Source organism: Myotis davidii, unplaced genomic scaffold, assembly GCF_000327345.1.
Source record: "Myotis davidii unplaced genomic scaffold, ASM32734v1 scaffold419, whole genome shotgun sequence".
Taxonomy (NCBI): Eukaryota; Metazoa; Chordata; class Mammalia; order Chiroptera; family Vespertilionidae; genus Myotis; species Myotis davidii.
Genome location: NW_006294998.1, coordinates 3445161 through 3460328, shown reverse-complemented (window position 1 = coordinate 3460328; position 15168 = coordinate 3445161).

Genomic DNA, 15168 nt, shown 5'->3' with positions numbered 1-15168 from the left:
TCCTCCACAGAATTTAATAATAAAATGTAACTCCTGTGGTTGTCACTGCAGTTCAGCTTCTGCTCCGGCAGGGTGCTGTGACTGTAGTCAGCTGGCCAGCTTAATAAAGGCTCTTAAATTTAAATTCTGAGTTGGCGGTCTATCTCGCTGAGTGAACCCATAACACTATGAACAAGGTTTAGCAAATAAAAGCAAAGACCAAAAATAGGGGAAAGAGCTGTGCCACTGTGAGCCCTTTGCCCCCAGTATGGCATGGCTTGGGCAGCCATCCAGGCTACCCCCTCTGGGCTCAGTCTCGTGGCTGTGGACTCAGACCCAGAATCCCCTGCTACCAGCAGTCCTGTGGACCTTCCACAGTCAGACACTATGCCTGTCCCAAGGGACACGGCCTCAGTGCTATGCAGCTTCCTTCTGACCCTCTGGGCTTAGATGTATTGCACCTCTCTGCAGCCCAGATCCCTGATTTTACCATTCTCCAGGCGTTCTCTGCCCTTCCCAGCTGTGAATTGTCTCACCAGCTGTGTCTACTTTGCCAATTCGGGGTGGATGTTACTCAATTTAGTTGCTCGTTCTACGTGCTCTGGGACAAGGCTCGGGACACATCCACTTATTCTGCTGCCATCTTCTGCCCCCTGTATGTGAAATCTCTTCCCTAGTGTATAAAGCTTGAGTTGGATTTTCTGTTAATTACAAAGAAAGAATGCTAAATGGTACTTACTAATAAAAGCTATTAAATGAAATGCACATTTTTACCTAAGTATTCAAGGCCAGTCTTATCTTCTACTACTTTCTGATTTATTCCCTGTATACTAGCCATTTTAGAACACTTACTATGCCTTCTAGTTTTTATTATGTAAAATGTTATTTTTCATCATAAGTTATGACACGTTTTTTTTTTTACCTCTTCTATAGGGCAAATTTTACCTCTTCTATAGGGCAATCCATGATAACTTCAGCTGGAATGAATGATATGCACCTGTAAATTGTTATATCATTTATTATTTTGCTTTTCTTGTTCATGCATGCATTTACCCAATGCTTGTTCTATGTACTCTAATTCTTACACACATCACATGCTATTTCATGTCCTATCTTTTCAGCAAGATTTTTGGCTTCTTGAGGAGAATTGTATCTTTTTATTTTTATGTCTCCAATAAAGTTCAGTAACATATAACTTATATTTTATTTTCCATTAGTCAGTGGTTACCAAATATTTTTTCAAAACTTTCTGTGATATGTGTATAGTTGTTCTCTTTTATCTGTGAAGGCAAGGAAATACAGTGATTTGCTAAAATTGACCACCAAGTCAGTAGTTTTATTGTAACTGTAATTTATAAACTGGAAGGTCAACAACTGAGAAGAACAACCTGAATCTAACACTGCAATGCCTTGCATATTTTTCAACCTGTAGTCAGCTTTCAATAAATATTATTTGAATGTATGAAGGGGTCTATGGTTAGAAAAAGAGTAGCAATAACTTTGAGAATCAGTGAAATATTTTATATTAATTAGATGAGCAGATTTAAATGAGTTCTGACTTCTTAAAGGACAAAGCAAATCCTGCATTATTTAGAGTTTAACTAGTTGCATGGGCTCTGTAGACCATGAAATAGTGTTATTTAAAATTTATAAATGATGGAGTTCCAGCTCTTCTTAAAAAGTTTATTGATATATAATTCACATGACATTCAGTTCACCTATTTAAGGAGTCCAACTCAGTGTTTTTTAGTATATTCTGAGTTGTGCAACTGTCACCACAGTCTAATTTTGAACATTTTCATTACCTTAAAATGAAACCCTTGTCCATTAGCAATAATTCCCCATTCCACTCTCTCCCCCAACAGTGGCACTGAGCACCCTTAATCTAGTTCCTGTCTCTAGACATTTGCTTATTCTGGACATTTTATATAAATGGAATCTACACTAATAAAAGACAAAGATGCTAATTAACCGTACCTTTGCTGTGTCCTCAAGCCATGCCCACCAGCCAAACAGCGACTATATGCAAATTAACCCAACCAAGATGGCGGCTGGCAGCCATGGAGCTGGAGCAAGCAGGAGGCTTGGTTGCCCAGGTGATGGAGGAAGCCAAGCTTCCCCCCTGCTCTGAGCTGGCTGTGGCCTCCACTCATGGCAACAAAGTTTCAATTATAGAAGACAAATAAATCCCAGATACCTGCTTCCAGCCAGCCTCCACTGGGAGCTTGGGTGGCTGGAGGCTGTGGCCAGCCAGCAAACAGCCATCAACCCCTCACCCAGGCTGGCCACACCCTCATGGGGGGAGGGTCCCCGCTGGGGGACTTGGATAGCCTGAAAACAGCCCTCACCTCCTCACCCAGACTGGCCAGGCACCCCAGTAGGACTCCCCAACCCTGACGGGGCTGTGGCCAGCCTGCAAACAGCCATCAGCCCCTCATCCAGGCTGGCAAGGCACTCCTATATAATAAAAGGATAATATGAAAACTGACCCTAACAGCAGAATGACTGGGAATGACTGGTCACTATGCCACATACTGACCACCAAAGGCCAGATGCTCAATGCAGGAGCTGCCCCCTGGTGGTCAGTGTATTCCCACAGGGGGAGCTCTGCTCAGCCACAAGCCAGGCTGCCGGCTGCCAGTACAGCCGTGGTGTTGGGAGCCCCTCCTGCCTCCTCAGCAGTGCTAAGGATGTCCAACTGCAGCTTAGGTCTGCTCCCCACTAGCAAGTGGACATCACCTGAGGGCTGCCGGGCTGCCAGAGGGATGTCTGACTGCCAGCTTGGGCCCAATCCCCCAGGGAGCGGGCCTAATCCAGCAAGTGGTCATCCTCTGAGGGGTCCCAGACTGCGAGAGGGTACAGGCCAGGCTGATGGACCCCCCCAAGTGCATATATTTTTGTGCACCAGGCCTCTAGTCATACAATAATGTGGCGTTTTGTGACTGGCTTCTTTGACTTAGCATTATGTATTCGATGTTCATCCATGTTGTAGCATGAATCAGTATTTCAATTCTGAAATTCCAGGTCTTTTTTTTAAATGTTTTTGTTTATTTTAGAGAGAAAGGAAGGGAGAGGGATAGAGAGAAAACATCAATGAGAGGGAAACATCAATTGCTTGCCTCCTGCACGCCCCCTACTGGGGATTGACCCTGAAACTTGGGCATGTGCCCAGACCAAGAATCAAAGAGGTAACCTCTTAGCTTATGGGTGGATGTTCAACCACTGAGCAACACCAGCCAGGCAAGTTCTAAGTCTTTTAAATAAGGTTGTGAGGAAGCAAGCAAGTAGATTAATTTTTATTTGACATGTTTTACGTGCCAATCACTGTGTTAGATGCTCATACATTTTAGAGAGATAATTTCTGAGAGCTTAATAGTTGCAAAAAGTACGTGGCTAGTAAGTAACAGAACTGGGGCTGCAATTCTGTTCTGTCAAAACTTAAGGACCTTGTTTCTTCCACCACATGCTTGTATTAAGCCAAGCAACCTCTGGGGAAGTCTGTTGTTTTGGGTAGTTTCCTGAGGGCAGAGGGAAGGGGCTTTAATCATACCAGGCCTCTGCTGCTAATGTTCAGTACCCTTTAATCCCTTAACTCATTCATTCTTTTATTCATATATCCAGTGAATAGTTACCAGGAGGCCATCATGTGTGAGGTATTTAGCTGTGATAGGCATCCAAAATGAACAAGGCACCATTTCTTCTCTGAAGGAGCTCATAGAATAGTGAGATAAACTTGTAAGCTGTTACTGTATGACTTCTGATCTCTGTTGTGGTATCTTGGTAAGGCTCATTGATCCTCTATCATAAGCTACCCTATTATATCTATTGCTTGTTCTTTCCTATTCTTCCAAATATTGTTGTTAGCAATAACTAAGTTTGCTTCTACAGCATAACCTCTCTTCTGCATTCCAGGCAGTAACAGCCTACCCACCCTTTCCAATGGGATGACCAATAAACACTTTGACATTTCAAAAATAAAACTATTTAATTTTCATTTTCCCAACCCTAAACCAAGCCCTTCCTAGTTTTTATCTTATATGGATAAGAAAAATTTGTTTACATCTAAGCCTATGAATAAGTATTTTCATTTATTCAGTAGCCCAGGCCAAATATCAAGACATTGTGACTTTCCCTTCCTTATATGTGTCACATCTACAAAGCAAATCATGATGGCTTGACATTCAAATTACATTAGCCTCCACCTCCACCACTCTAATCCAATCTGGATGGAGGCCAGAGCTTCCAGCCTGTTTTTCCTTTCAATTACTGGTGCCTATAGTCTTTTCTCTACTCAAAGACCAAAGAAGGTTCTTTCAAAACAATAACAAAACAAGGAAACAAAACAAAGCAAAAAACCAAAAACCTGGGTCAGGTCATATTACTTATTTATGTATTTATTTTAAAGTTCACATATCATTTAAAATTTTTTTCAATTATAGTTGGCATACATTATTATATTATTTTCAGGTATATACCCCAGTGATTAGACATTACATAACTTACTAAGTGATCACTGATAAATCTTGCACAAATCTGACCATATATATATTAATTATTTAGATATAATTGACTATATTCCCTATGCTGTCCTTTATATTCCCATGACTATTCTGTAACAACCAATTTATACTTCTTAATCCCTTTACTTTTTTTCACCATCCTCCCAACCCCCTCCTATCTGGCAACCATCAAAATGTTCTTTGTATATGAGTCTGTTCTGTTCATTTATTTTGTTTGTTTATTTATTGTTATTTTTTAACTTATCTTTTTTAAATATATTTTTTATTGATTTTTTACAGAGAGGAAGGGAGAGAGATAGACAGTTAGAAACATCGATGAGAGAGAAACATCGATCAGCTGCCTCCTGCACATCTCCTACTGGGGATGTGCCCGCAACCCAGGTACATGCCCTTGCCCGGAATCGCCCTGGGCCCTTTCATAAAAAATATTTATTGTTAAAAGTATTACAGATATCCTTTTACCTCTCCCTGCATTAACCCCCCAACCCCACTCCCACCCCCGCCCAGGCTTTCACCATACTGTATTTTGTATTTTAGATTCAGTTATTGGTAGATATGTATTTATTGCCACTTTATTGTTCATATGTTTAATCTTTTTCTTCTTCTTCTTAACGAAGACCCTTTAACATTTCATATAATACTGTTTTGGTGGAGATGAATTCCTTTAGCTTTTTCCTATTTGGGAAGCTCTTTATCTGTCTTTTGATTTTAAATGATAACTTTGCTGGGTAGAGTAACCTTGGTTGTAGGTTCTTGCTTTTCATCACTTTGAATATTTCTTGCTACTCCCTTCTGTTGAGAAATGAGCTAACATTCTTATGAGCTGACAGCTCCCTTGTAGGTAACTAACTACTTTTTTTCTTTTCTTTTTTTTTTTTTTTTGCTAATTTTAACATTCTCTCTTGTCTTTAATCTTTTGCATTTTATTTATTAAGGTATTAGTTTGGGCCTTTTCGGGTTTATCTTGATTGAGACTCTGTGCTTCCTGGAATTGTGTATGTATTTCCTTCACCAGGTTAGGGAAGTTTTCTCTCATTATTTTTTTCAAATAGATTTTCAATTTCTTGCTCTCTCTCTTCTACTTCTGGTACTCCCATGATGTGAATGTTGGTACACTTGAAATTGTCCCAGAGGCTGCTTGCACTGTGTTCATATTTTTGGATTCTTTTTTTTCTTTTTGTGCTTCTAATTGAGTGTTCTTTGCTTCCTTATATTCCAAATCTGTGATTTGGTCCTCAACTTCATCTAATCTACTGTTTATTTCCTTTAAATTATCCTTCATTGTAGTTAGAAAATCCTTTATTTCTGATTGGTTCTTTTTTAGGCTGTTGAGATTCCCACTAAGTTCATTGAGCATCCTTATATCCAGTGTTTTGAACTCTGCATCTAGTAGTTGCTTGTCACTATTTTGTTTAGATGTTTTTCTGGAGTTTTCCTCTAGTCTTTCATTTGGAACATGTCTCTTTGTCTCCTCATTTTGGCAGACTCCCTGTTTATTCCTCTTATTAGGTAGAACTTCTATGTCTCCCAGGCTTGGTAACATCACCTTGTGGTAGATGTTCTGTGTGGTCCAGTGGCACAGTCTCCCTGGTCACTCTAACTGGGCACTTTAGGTTTTCTATCTCCTCCCCGAGGTGGGCTATGTACACTACCTTTTGTAGTTGAGCCTTGATTGCTCTTGGTATTTCAATGGAAGGGACTTAACTAAGCTGTATAGCTGAAAGGACTGGCTGCAATCATTGACCACTGGACCTCCACCCACTGTGGAGGATCAGCTGTTCAGGGGCCCACCCCACATGGTAGGACTTACTTCACTGAGTCTTACCCTTGAATGTGTTGCTTGTGGAGGTAGTGGATGGTGATACTTCAATGTGGTCTAAAATTGTCCACTGGTTGCATTGGATGAGCCTCTTGGGAGGTGCAGGCCAAGGTCATCCGCCACCTGTGTTTTGCCTGGGGCCACCTGGCATGAGCTACACAGCAATTTGCAGATGGCTGCTACTTGTGCTGGGTTTGGCAGAGCCCAAGAGAGGGAAAGCTGTGAACCAAGGCCAGCCTCTGTTAGTGTCAGGCCTGCAGCCACTTACTGAGAGGTACAAGGCATGCTGAGCTCAGGTGCTGCTTGTTTGAGAGATTTTAGGAAAATCTGAAGCATAAGCCAGAACAGGCTATTGATATGGAAAAGCCATAGGAAACAGTTTGGTGGGCCCAGAAATTGGGTAGGTATGGCCTCAAGAAATCACCAGAGTGAGATGAACAGTGTTAGCAAGGGTGGTGTAGTCTCAGCTATGGCACCCCCTTGCTGGTTCCGGGGGAGAGGGAAGAGGGCTCATCAAAGGAACAATGGCCTCTGCCAGTACTTCTGCCCATGATAAATCTTCCCTCCTCTCTTCCACCAGCTCTCACCCTGAATCCAGACAATTCAGTTCCTCTATCTATGTTTCTGGTGCCTTTTAAGCTGCTGCCCCAGTACTGGAGCTCAGAGCAAGTGAGTCTGAGTAAGTCTGTGCATGGACCCTATAAGTGGAACTGCTTGGGTCTCCAACAGCATTCCACCTCACTCAGCCTCAATCCCTACTGGTTTTTACACCCAGAAGTTATGGGGACTTCTCTTTCTGGCACTGGAACCCTGGGCTGAGAGGCCTGTTGTGGGGTTGGGATCCCTCGTTCCTCAGGGCGGGGAGGACCTCTGCTGTCAAGATATCCCTTTCCATTTTTATCTGCCACACATGGGTGTGGGACCAGCCCATTCCACATCTCCGCCCCTCCTACCAGTCTTGAAGTGGCTTCTTCTTTAATCCCCTAGTTGTAGGGCTTCCATGCAGCCAGATTTCAAGTGGTTCTGAATGATGGTTGTTCTGTTTTAATTTAGATGTGATTGTGGGAGGATGCAAAGACTGTATTTATCTATACCACCATCTTGACCAGAAGTTCAGATTTGAATTCCAAATGATTTAACTGTTTTCTCTTTCATTCAAAATATAATCCAAAACCTTCTCTAACATGACCCAGGCTACTGTCTAATCCAGGGGTGGGCAAACTTTTTGACTCGAGGGCCACAATGGGTTCTTAAACTGGACTGGAGGGCCGGAACAAAAGCATGGATGGAATGTTTGTGTGAACTAAAATAAATTCAAAGTAAACATCATTACATGAAAGGGAAAGGTCTTTTTTTTTTTTTTTTTTTTTTAGTTTTATTCATTTCAAACGGGCCGGATCCGGCCCGCGGGCCTTAGTTTGCCCATGGCTGGTCTAATCTCATCTCTTCCTTGCTACCTCTGCTCCAAAACTGTCCTTTTTACCAAATCTTGCATAAGTCCAGTGGCGAACCTCCCCTGGGCATCTACCTGGAATAACTTATAGGGATATCTCTATGGCTGACTTCCCAGCTTCCTTCAGATCTCAGTGCAAAAATCAACTGCTTAGGTGTTTCCATGACCACCCTGTCTAAAATATAATCACTCCTTATCTGCACACTCTGCTTTCTTCTTCTTAGCGGTTTCCATCACCTGGGAGGTATGTAAAAATAACATTAGAATATTTTTCTGTCTGCTCTACAAAAATATAAAATCCACACGAACAGGGACTATGATGCTGATTGTTCATTCAATAGTGGTTTCAAATAACATATTTTAATACTGTTTTTAGGAACATGGAAGGATTGAAGTTTTTCCCTGATGATTTTGTAGAAATAGTTCCTTCATCTTAGTGTGGTGAGAATTTCAAAATCTATATCTCAAATATAAGCACTAAACTTTATTTTAAGATTTAATGCTTCATTAAAATGTTTTTTAAGGCCAACTTCAATCTGTACACCCTTCTGTAACACACAACAAAACAATGACAATAACTCACGGCAAGGATAAATTGCTCTATCCCTCATTTAATGCACAAAATGTTGTTTTTTAAGAACATAGGAGACTACATGGCCTGAAGCTTAGAGAAAAGACCTGTGGTCTGGATTTCTGATTTGAACTGAGTCACTAAATTTTGATGTGATCCCAGAGAAGTCATTTAAGCTCTTCTGTACTTCCATCAATCCAGCAAGAGGGCCTGCATACATTGCAAGGCAGGGATCTATTATACCAGAGAAAAAAATACCCTGAACATACTATGTCTGAGTTAACAAATCTTATTTCATTAAACTTTAATAAAACTAAAGCCTTTAAGAGCTAACAGTTATAACTTTAAAATGGTAGTGTCAAACTTAAAAGATAAACAAAAAAGGCAGTCTTAAATGTAAGCCCACAGTTACAGTGAGTAAATATGCCTAGAGAAAATGCCCTTCTTGTTCATGTGCCTGGATATTTTCCCCTGTGAATAATAAAATCCCTCCTCCTCTGAAATCATCAGGACTAAGTGTAATGGGCTGAGCTGCTCTCTGTACTATGCTTTGAAGGAGAGCAAATGTGCTTTGTCAATTAGCTCGTTATTGCCTCTTTCCTTGTAAAAAGATCAACTCGGGCCAATTAGAAAACTAGAGAAAAGGAACTTTTAACTGCAAGATGAGGACATTAAAACCAATATTGTAGAGAACCAAATGGAAAGCATTAGAATGCATTATTGATTGTTCAGCCTGAAAAAATATGGTAATTACCCTGCAAATAGCAGGAAAAACAGGCTAGATCGTCTGCTGTGTCTCTTCAAGTTTTGTGATCTTATCTAACTCTGTTGGGATAATAAAGATGTGAATGGTACTTTCAGATGAATTTGGAGATGTCCATATTTATGGGGCTTAAACAATCTGGGTTTTCGAAAAACAGCATATAAGTTACAAATAGAACACACCCTGCCTCTTATCTTCTAATTTTATATACTACTTAGTTAAACCTAGTGAATATCTGAATCATGCTTTTGAATATTTTTTATAACTTTTTGAAAGCAGTGTATTCAAATAAGTTATATTTCTATCAGACATTCCAATTTAATACCAACATTTCCCCATCTATTCTATTTCCCCTAATTGCCAACAATGTAAGGATTTAAAATTTTCAGAAAAAAAATACCATGCATTCCCAAACACCGTATTTATATTTCAAAGATTGTCTTTCTGAAAATTTGACACTATTCTCCTAGTAGGTGCCATTCTGCTAAGACAGTGTACCGCTAATATGTAACAGTAATATTGTGACATTTCCAAATGTTAAGATTTGTAAAGAAACACCCGAAAGTGCTAGACTTCAAAACAGATTTCTTCTTGTAGTTCTTTCCACAAAAAAAGCAATCTTGTGCAGTAGCATTTTAACAGCAATTTTTTATCTGAAGAGGTAAAGCCAAATTGTTAGAAACGAATCCATTTTGGGAACTACAGGGGATCTATCTTGCTGGGATAAAACAAAGCATTACTTAAATTTTGGTACAAGAAATCACCAATTCACTTTCTTTCTAGAGCCATGTTAAAAACAACATCTAACTTGAGATGGAGGATGACTTGGAATCAAAGGTAAGAAAAGAGAAGATGAAGAAAACAAATAGACAAGTTCCATAATCTTGTCAGACCCACAGAATGATATGAAAATTCTCCTGAGCTGTAGGGCTTTTAGCCTGACAGCTCCGATATGTTATCCTTCCTGAGTGTACACATCCTAATTGGAAATGTGGCATTTTATGCACACGCACACACAGGCAGTCAGCATAAAAGGGCAATGCATGTCTTAGAGAAGATTCATCTTACAGAGATAATATGTATGAGGAAGGAGTTGAGCAAAAACACATCACAGTGACCTTTCTGTAGTCCCATGAATGAGGGAACCCGCCCCACCCTCCCTTGCCAATATTGTCTACTGAGATTAAGGAATTTCTCTCTCTCCTATTATTTACCTTTAAATGCCTCCCACTTTATTTATGAAGTGAGCAAATACACGTTTGAGGAAAAAGTAAGATTAGTTTTGTTTATTATAAAGTGTTTCTCACAGACTATCATTGTATTATGTCCTTTCAGTAAATAACATAATACCTCTCATTTGGAGCATGTTAACTCATAATAGATTTCCCTTCAGTTTTTTTTTTCTTAACTCATATTTTTTTAGGACAAAGAATGCTGCAGTTTACAGTGACAAAGTCATCTCCTGTCCTGGTGACTTTGTGCTCTGTTCAAAATGAAATCTCTGCTCCCATCCGTGAAAGGAGTGGTCTTGGGGTTCATCATGCAAGCTGCTGGGCAACACTAAAGAGGGTGGCCCAATGCTGGTTGGTAAGCCTATCATTGCACTAGCGCCTGCTGGTACACATGTGGTCACTACCAGGGCCTGTAGTAAGATATCTTTTATCTAAGCTACTTTGTTCCAAATATCAGGGCCAATTGTATCAGGAGGAATAAAACTTTTGCTTGAAATTCATGCCTCTTCCAAAGGCCCTTTTTTCTGCTACCCTGTAATTCACTTTAAATAATTTGAGAATCATTTCATTGTATAAGACATTACCAATTGAAGTGATGATGTACCCTTGACAGGGAATACTCTTAAGAATTGTGATGTGTTATACCCTGGGCTTTGGCCATAAATGATGCTTTAAATCAAAAGAAAAGGAAGTTTTAAGAAAACAATCACTGCAAAACCAAAATTATGAAACATCTGGAGAAAGTTTGGGAATATATGACAATTATCTACATAACACAGAAAAAAATGTATTTTAAGCAAATTAGCATTTTTGCTTTTGTTTGAATATTTGTATGATTATGTCAAGCTCTAGCCAAAATTAATCCCTAGAAGCCTCGTCATCCTGAGTTTTCAATTATCCTTTTACTGTAATAATTGCTTGTCAAATGTCTAAACCAATCTGGCCTATAGGCTGACTTCCTGCTCTTACGTACCGCTCTTATTTTGTTATATTAATTTTCAGACTTGCTCATTTAGATCTACAAATAACTTAATTCATTCCAAAATTATACTCTGGAGATTCTTTTCTCTGAGCCTCCTAAAAGGTCTTCTTTCTGCTAATTCAATCTCCCCAAAGCATTTTCACAATCAGCAAATATGAATCATGCTATAACATTTTGCTAAATCTAATAATCTACATTTTCTCAGTCTTGGCTATCACTCACCTGCAATTACCCCACTGAAATGGACTTTTGTAATTCTTACAGAACCAGATAACCAGATTATGTGAATTAAAGTTGGAAGGCAGAGGCCATGTGGTGTGAGATACAAAACATGGCTATTTAGAAGATAACATGTTAGGGGTTGATTATTCGGAGGCTCTCTCTAAATCTTTATAAAATGAAGATATACTAATTACTCACTATGCAAATTATGTGACAATGTTGGAAAAGTCCTGATCTCGGGATTTGCATGTAGACTCCATTCCAAATGAGATTTTTATGGATGGTAATTTCCCCCAGATGTTATTTTAAAATATCATAATATATTTTGTAGAACAGTTCTTTAGAAGAAGCCAATGAATGTATTTTTTCCATGTCATCTCATTATCCTCACTTATCTTCATTTAAGAAGATGCTGCTGTTTTCTAGAATATTTTGTTTATAAAATACAGAGAAATTCACTCTTGAGACCTAAATATTTAACAGTCTCATATTTAATGGGGAGGCTACGTGCTTATGTTTTCTCATAAATAAAGACAATGCTACAATAAATCACAACATACCAAAAGGTCACTTGGACTTTGCTTTGGAATTACATCTTACATGTTTAAAGGGTGAGCAATTACAACTTAAACAAAACATTCCCTTTCACTGATGGAATTCTTGCTTCCTGGGAGTTTGCTGAGGTTGCTGGCTTTTGTATTGAAAAGCTGGATCTATCAAGAAATGCAGAAACATTACAATTCAAAGATAATTCAAAATATTCCAGTGAAGAACTAATTTGGCAGTACTTTTCGCTAGAAACAAACAACAGGGTTTGCAAGTGGCGTGTATTTTTAGAAATACAGTTTACTAACCCATTCAGCATTCTGCATTTCCTATACAGTATGTGCTCGGTAGGCCCTGGTATAAAAAGATTGAGAGAAACCGGCCTCTCTGCCCTTGGGGAGCTCAGCCTCTAAGGTAGGGTTTTTTAGGTCCTTTGCATTGGTATCACCGGGATGCTTGTTTAAAATGCAGTTCTGGCTCCCTCTCCGTATCTGAATCTATAACAGCAGAGCTCTAGCATATGTACCTTCAATATATTCTAAAATATACCCTTAGCGATTTTTGTGTGCCCCAAATTATAGAAATGCAGTAAAGAGACTGTGAGCATTTCCAAGGCAGGAGTCAGAACTGCGGTTCACAACTCCAGTGGGAGTATCACTTTGTCATTTTTTTGTTGTTGTTTGAAATTTTTATTCCATAAAATGAGGGTCAATAGCTGACTTAATAGCTAAGGTGTCTTTCACCTCCAATTTCCTCTCAGGTAAGGGGTGACATTTTGCTATTGGTACCCAATAGTAGAATATACAGTTTGCCCTTTTCCCGCAGTGTTATATTTTGCTGTTATTACCTCTATGAGAGGACTGCTAGAGTAGGCAGATAGAAAGCTATGAGCTGGGAGAGGCTGGGAGAGGCAGCTGGGGCTTTGGAGGAAGTAAGCGTGAGGCATGATAAACTGAACATAGACAATGGAGGTGGCAAGCTCCTAGGTGAACAGGAAAGATTCAGAGCCCTCCAAGAGGTGGTCTGACTGGTGGCATAGAACCCAGATCAGGGGTGGGGAACCTTTTTACTGCCAAGGGCTATTTGGATATTGCTAACAACATTCACAGGCCATATAAAATGATCAACTTAAAAATTAGCCTGCTATATTTGGTCAAACATGTAATTAACTCACCCTTAATGCCTTGGCGGGGCCAGACTGAATGATTTTGCTGGCCTTATATGGCCCACCGTATAAGGGAGGGGATGACTTGCTCCTTGCCTAGGCACATTTTACCCTAGGGCAGTGGTCGGCAAACTCATTAGTCAACAGAGCCAAATATCAACAGTACAGATTGAAATTTCTTTTGAGAGCCAAATTTTTTCAACTCTGATATCATACTTAATAATGATATTATTTATTCCTTACAATTTACCTTACAATACCATGAAATTAAATCATGACAATGACCGACAAACACTAATGTGAACAATGACCTTGCATCCCTTGAAAAGTTTGGGCAAGTCAGGTTTGTATATTGTTTTTAATTTTAGGCATGATTCCAAGTTCTCATCAATAAGATGACTTCTGCGCATGGGCCACGAAGTTTCAATCACACTGTATGTGTGTGCCCGCACGTGGTATTTTGTGGAAGAGCCACACTCAAGGGGCCAAAGAGCCGCATGTGGCTCACGAGCCGGGGTTTGCTGACCACTGGCCTTGGGGTATAAACTCCCAAATATCCAGGCACTCAGTTCAGTCTCAGCCAGCTGAGGTGCCCACTCAGGTCCTCTCTGAGTGTATTGCTTTCCTACAAATAAATCCTCGCCTGCTTTGGCTGTTATGTGCTGTATCTTGTTTGAATGTCTTCCTGCAAGCAAGATAAGAACTGTCTCAGACAAGAAGTTATTTCCAGCCAGAGATCCCTTTATCCACAAATGACAGGACAACACAGCAAAAATACAAAGAGAAGGAAAAGAAACAAATACCTGACTTTTGAGTTTCAAGAGGCCACGCCCAGGCAAAAGACGCTAGAGTTGGAAGACTATAAAAGGAATCAAAGCCACTCTTTTCTTGAACTCCCTGGATCAGATTTTATGGGCTCATAGAAGAGAGACCAAATTACTCAGAGTAAGTGACAGTACCATTTGATTATAGAAAGATGATGTTGTTTCATGTGTCCTGCATTTGTGCCCTGGGATTCATCTCCCATATTACAAACGTATTTGCTCGTAAATTCCTCCTCATCCTTCCAGACCCAGGATGGGCGTTCACATTTTTGTGAGGCTTTCTCATTCTCTATCAAACCATAGGCATTTTCCTTCTATATTCCCACTGCACCTCGTACCTATTTCTATTATAGTTTATATTTCAGTTTATGCCAATAGTTGCTTGAGTATCTGGCTTGTGAGTCTTCAGGGACCTCCTTCAGGAGATCCAATCTCACTTTGTCTGTGTGTTCTCACAGTGCCATGGATTACCCCATAGTTAAATCGCTCAGCAAACATGCCTGGGGTTATTTCCATACAATATATAAAGTGTTTTGTAATATTGTAGAGATGAAGGGAGTTATTGTAAAATGAAAACAAGGGCAGAAAGACAAGAGACGGGTGAGTGGCTAATGAAAAGATCAGAGAAGATCACTGAGTTCCCTAGCAGCCCTGGTGAAAAGACAACAGTGTGGAGCTGATAATTTGTCATTTGATAAAGGATGCCATATCATCAGAATAGCCAATATGTCTTAATTCTGAATTTGGAAAAATGTATCATGTGATACACTGACTGAAATAAAGAATATTATACAGACTCCCGACAGCAGACCAGAGGAGTGCAAGAATCAAGTCAATGATATGAAATCCGAGGAAGCAAAAAACACCCAACCGGAGGGGCGGAATGAAAAAAGAATCCAAAAATGCGAGGATAGTGTAAGGAGCCTCTGGGACAGCATCAAGCGTACCAACATCAGAATTATAGGGGTGCCAGAAGATGAGAGAGAGCATGAAATTGAAAACCTATTTGAAGAAATAATGACAGAAAACTTCCCCCACCTGGTGAAAGAAATGGACTTACAGGTCCAAGAAGCGCGGAGAACCCCAAACAAC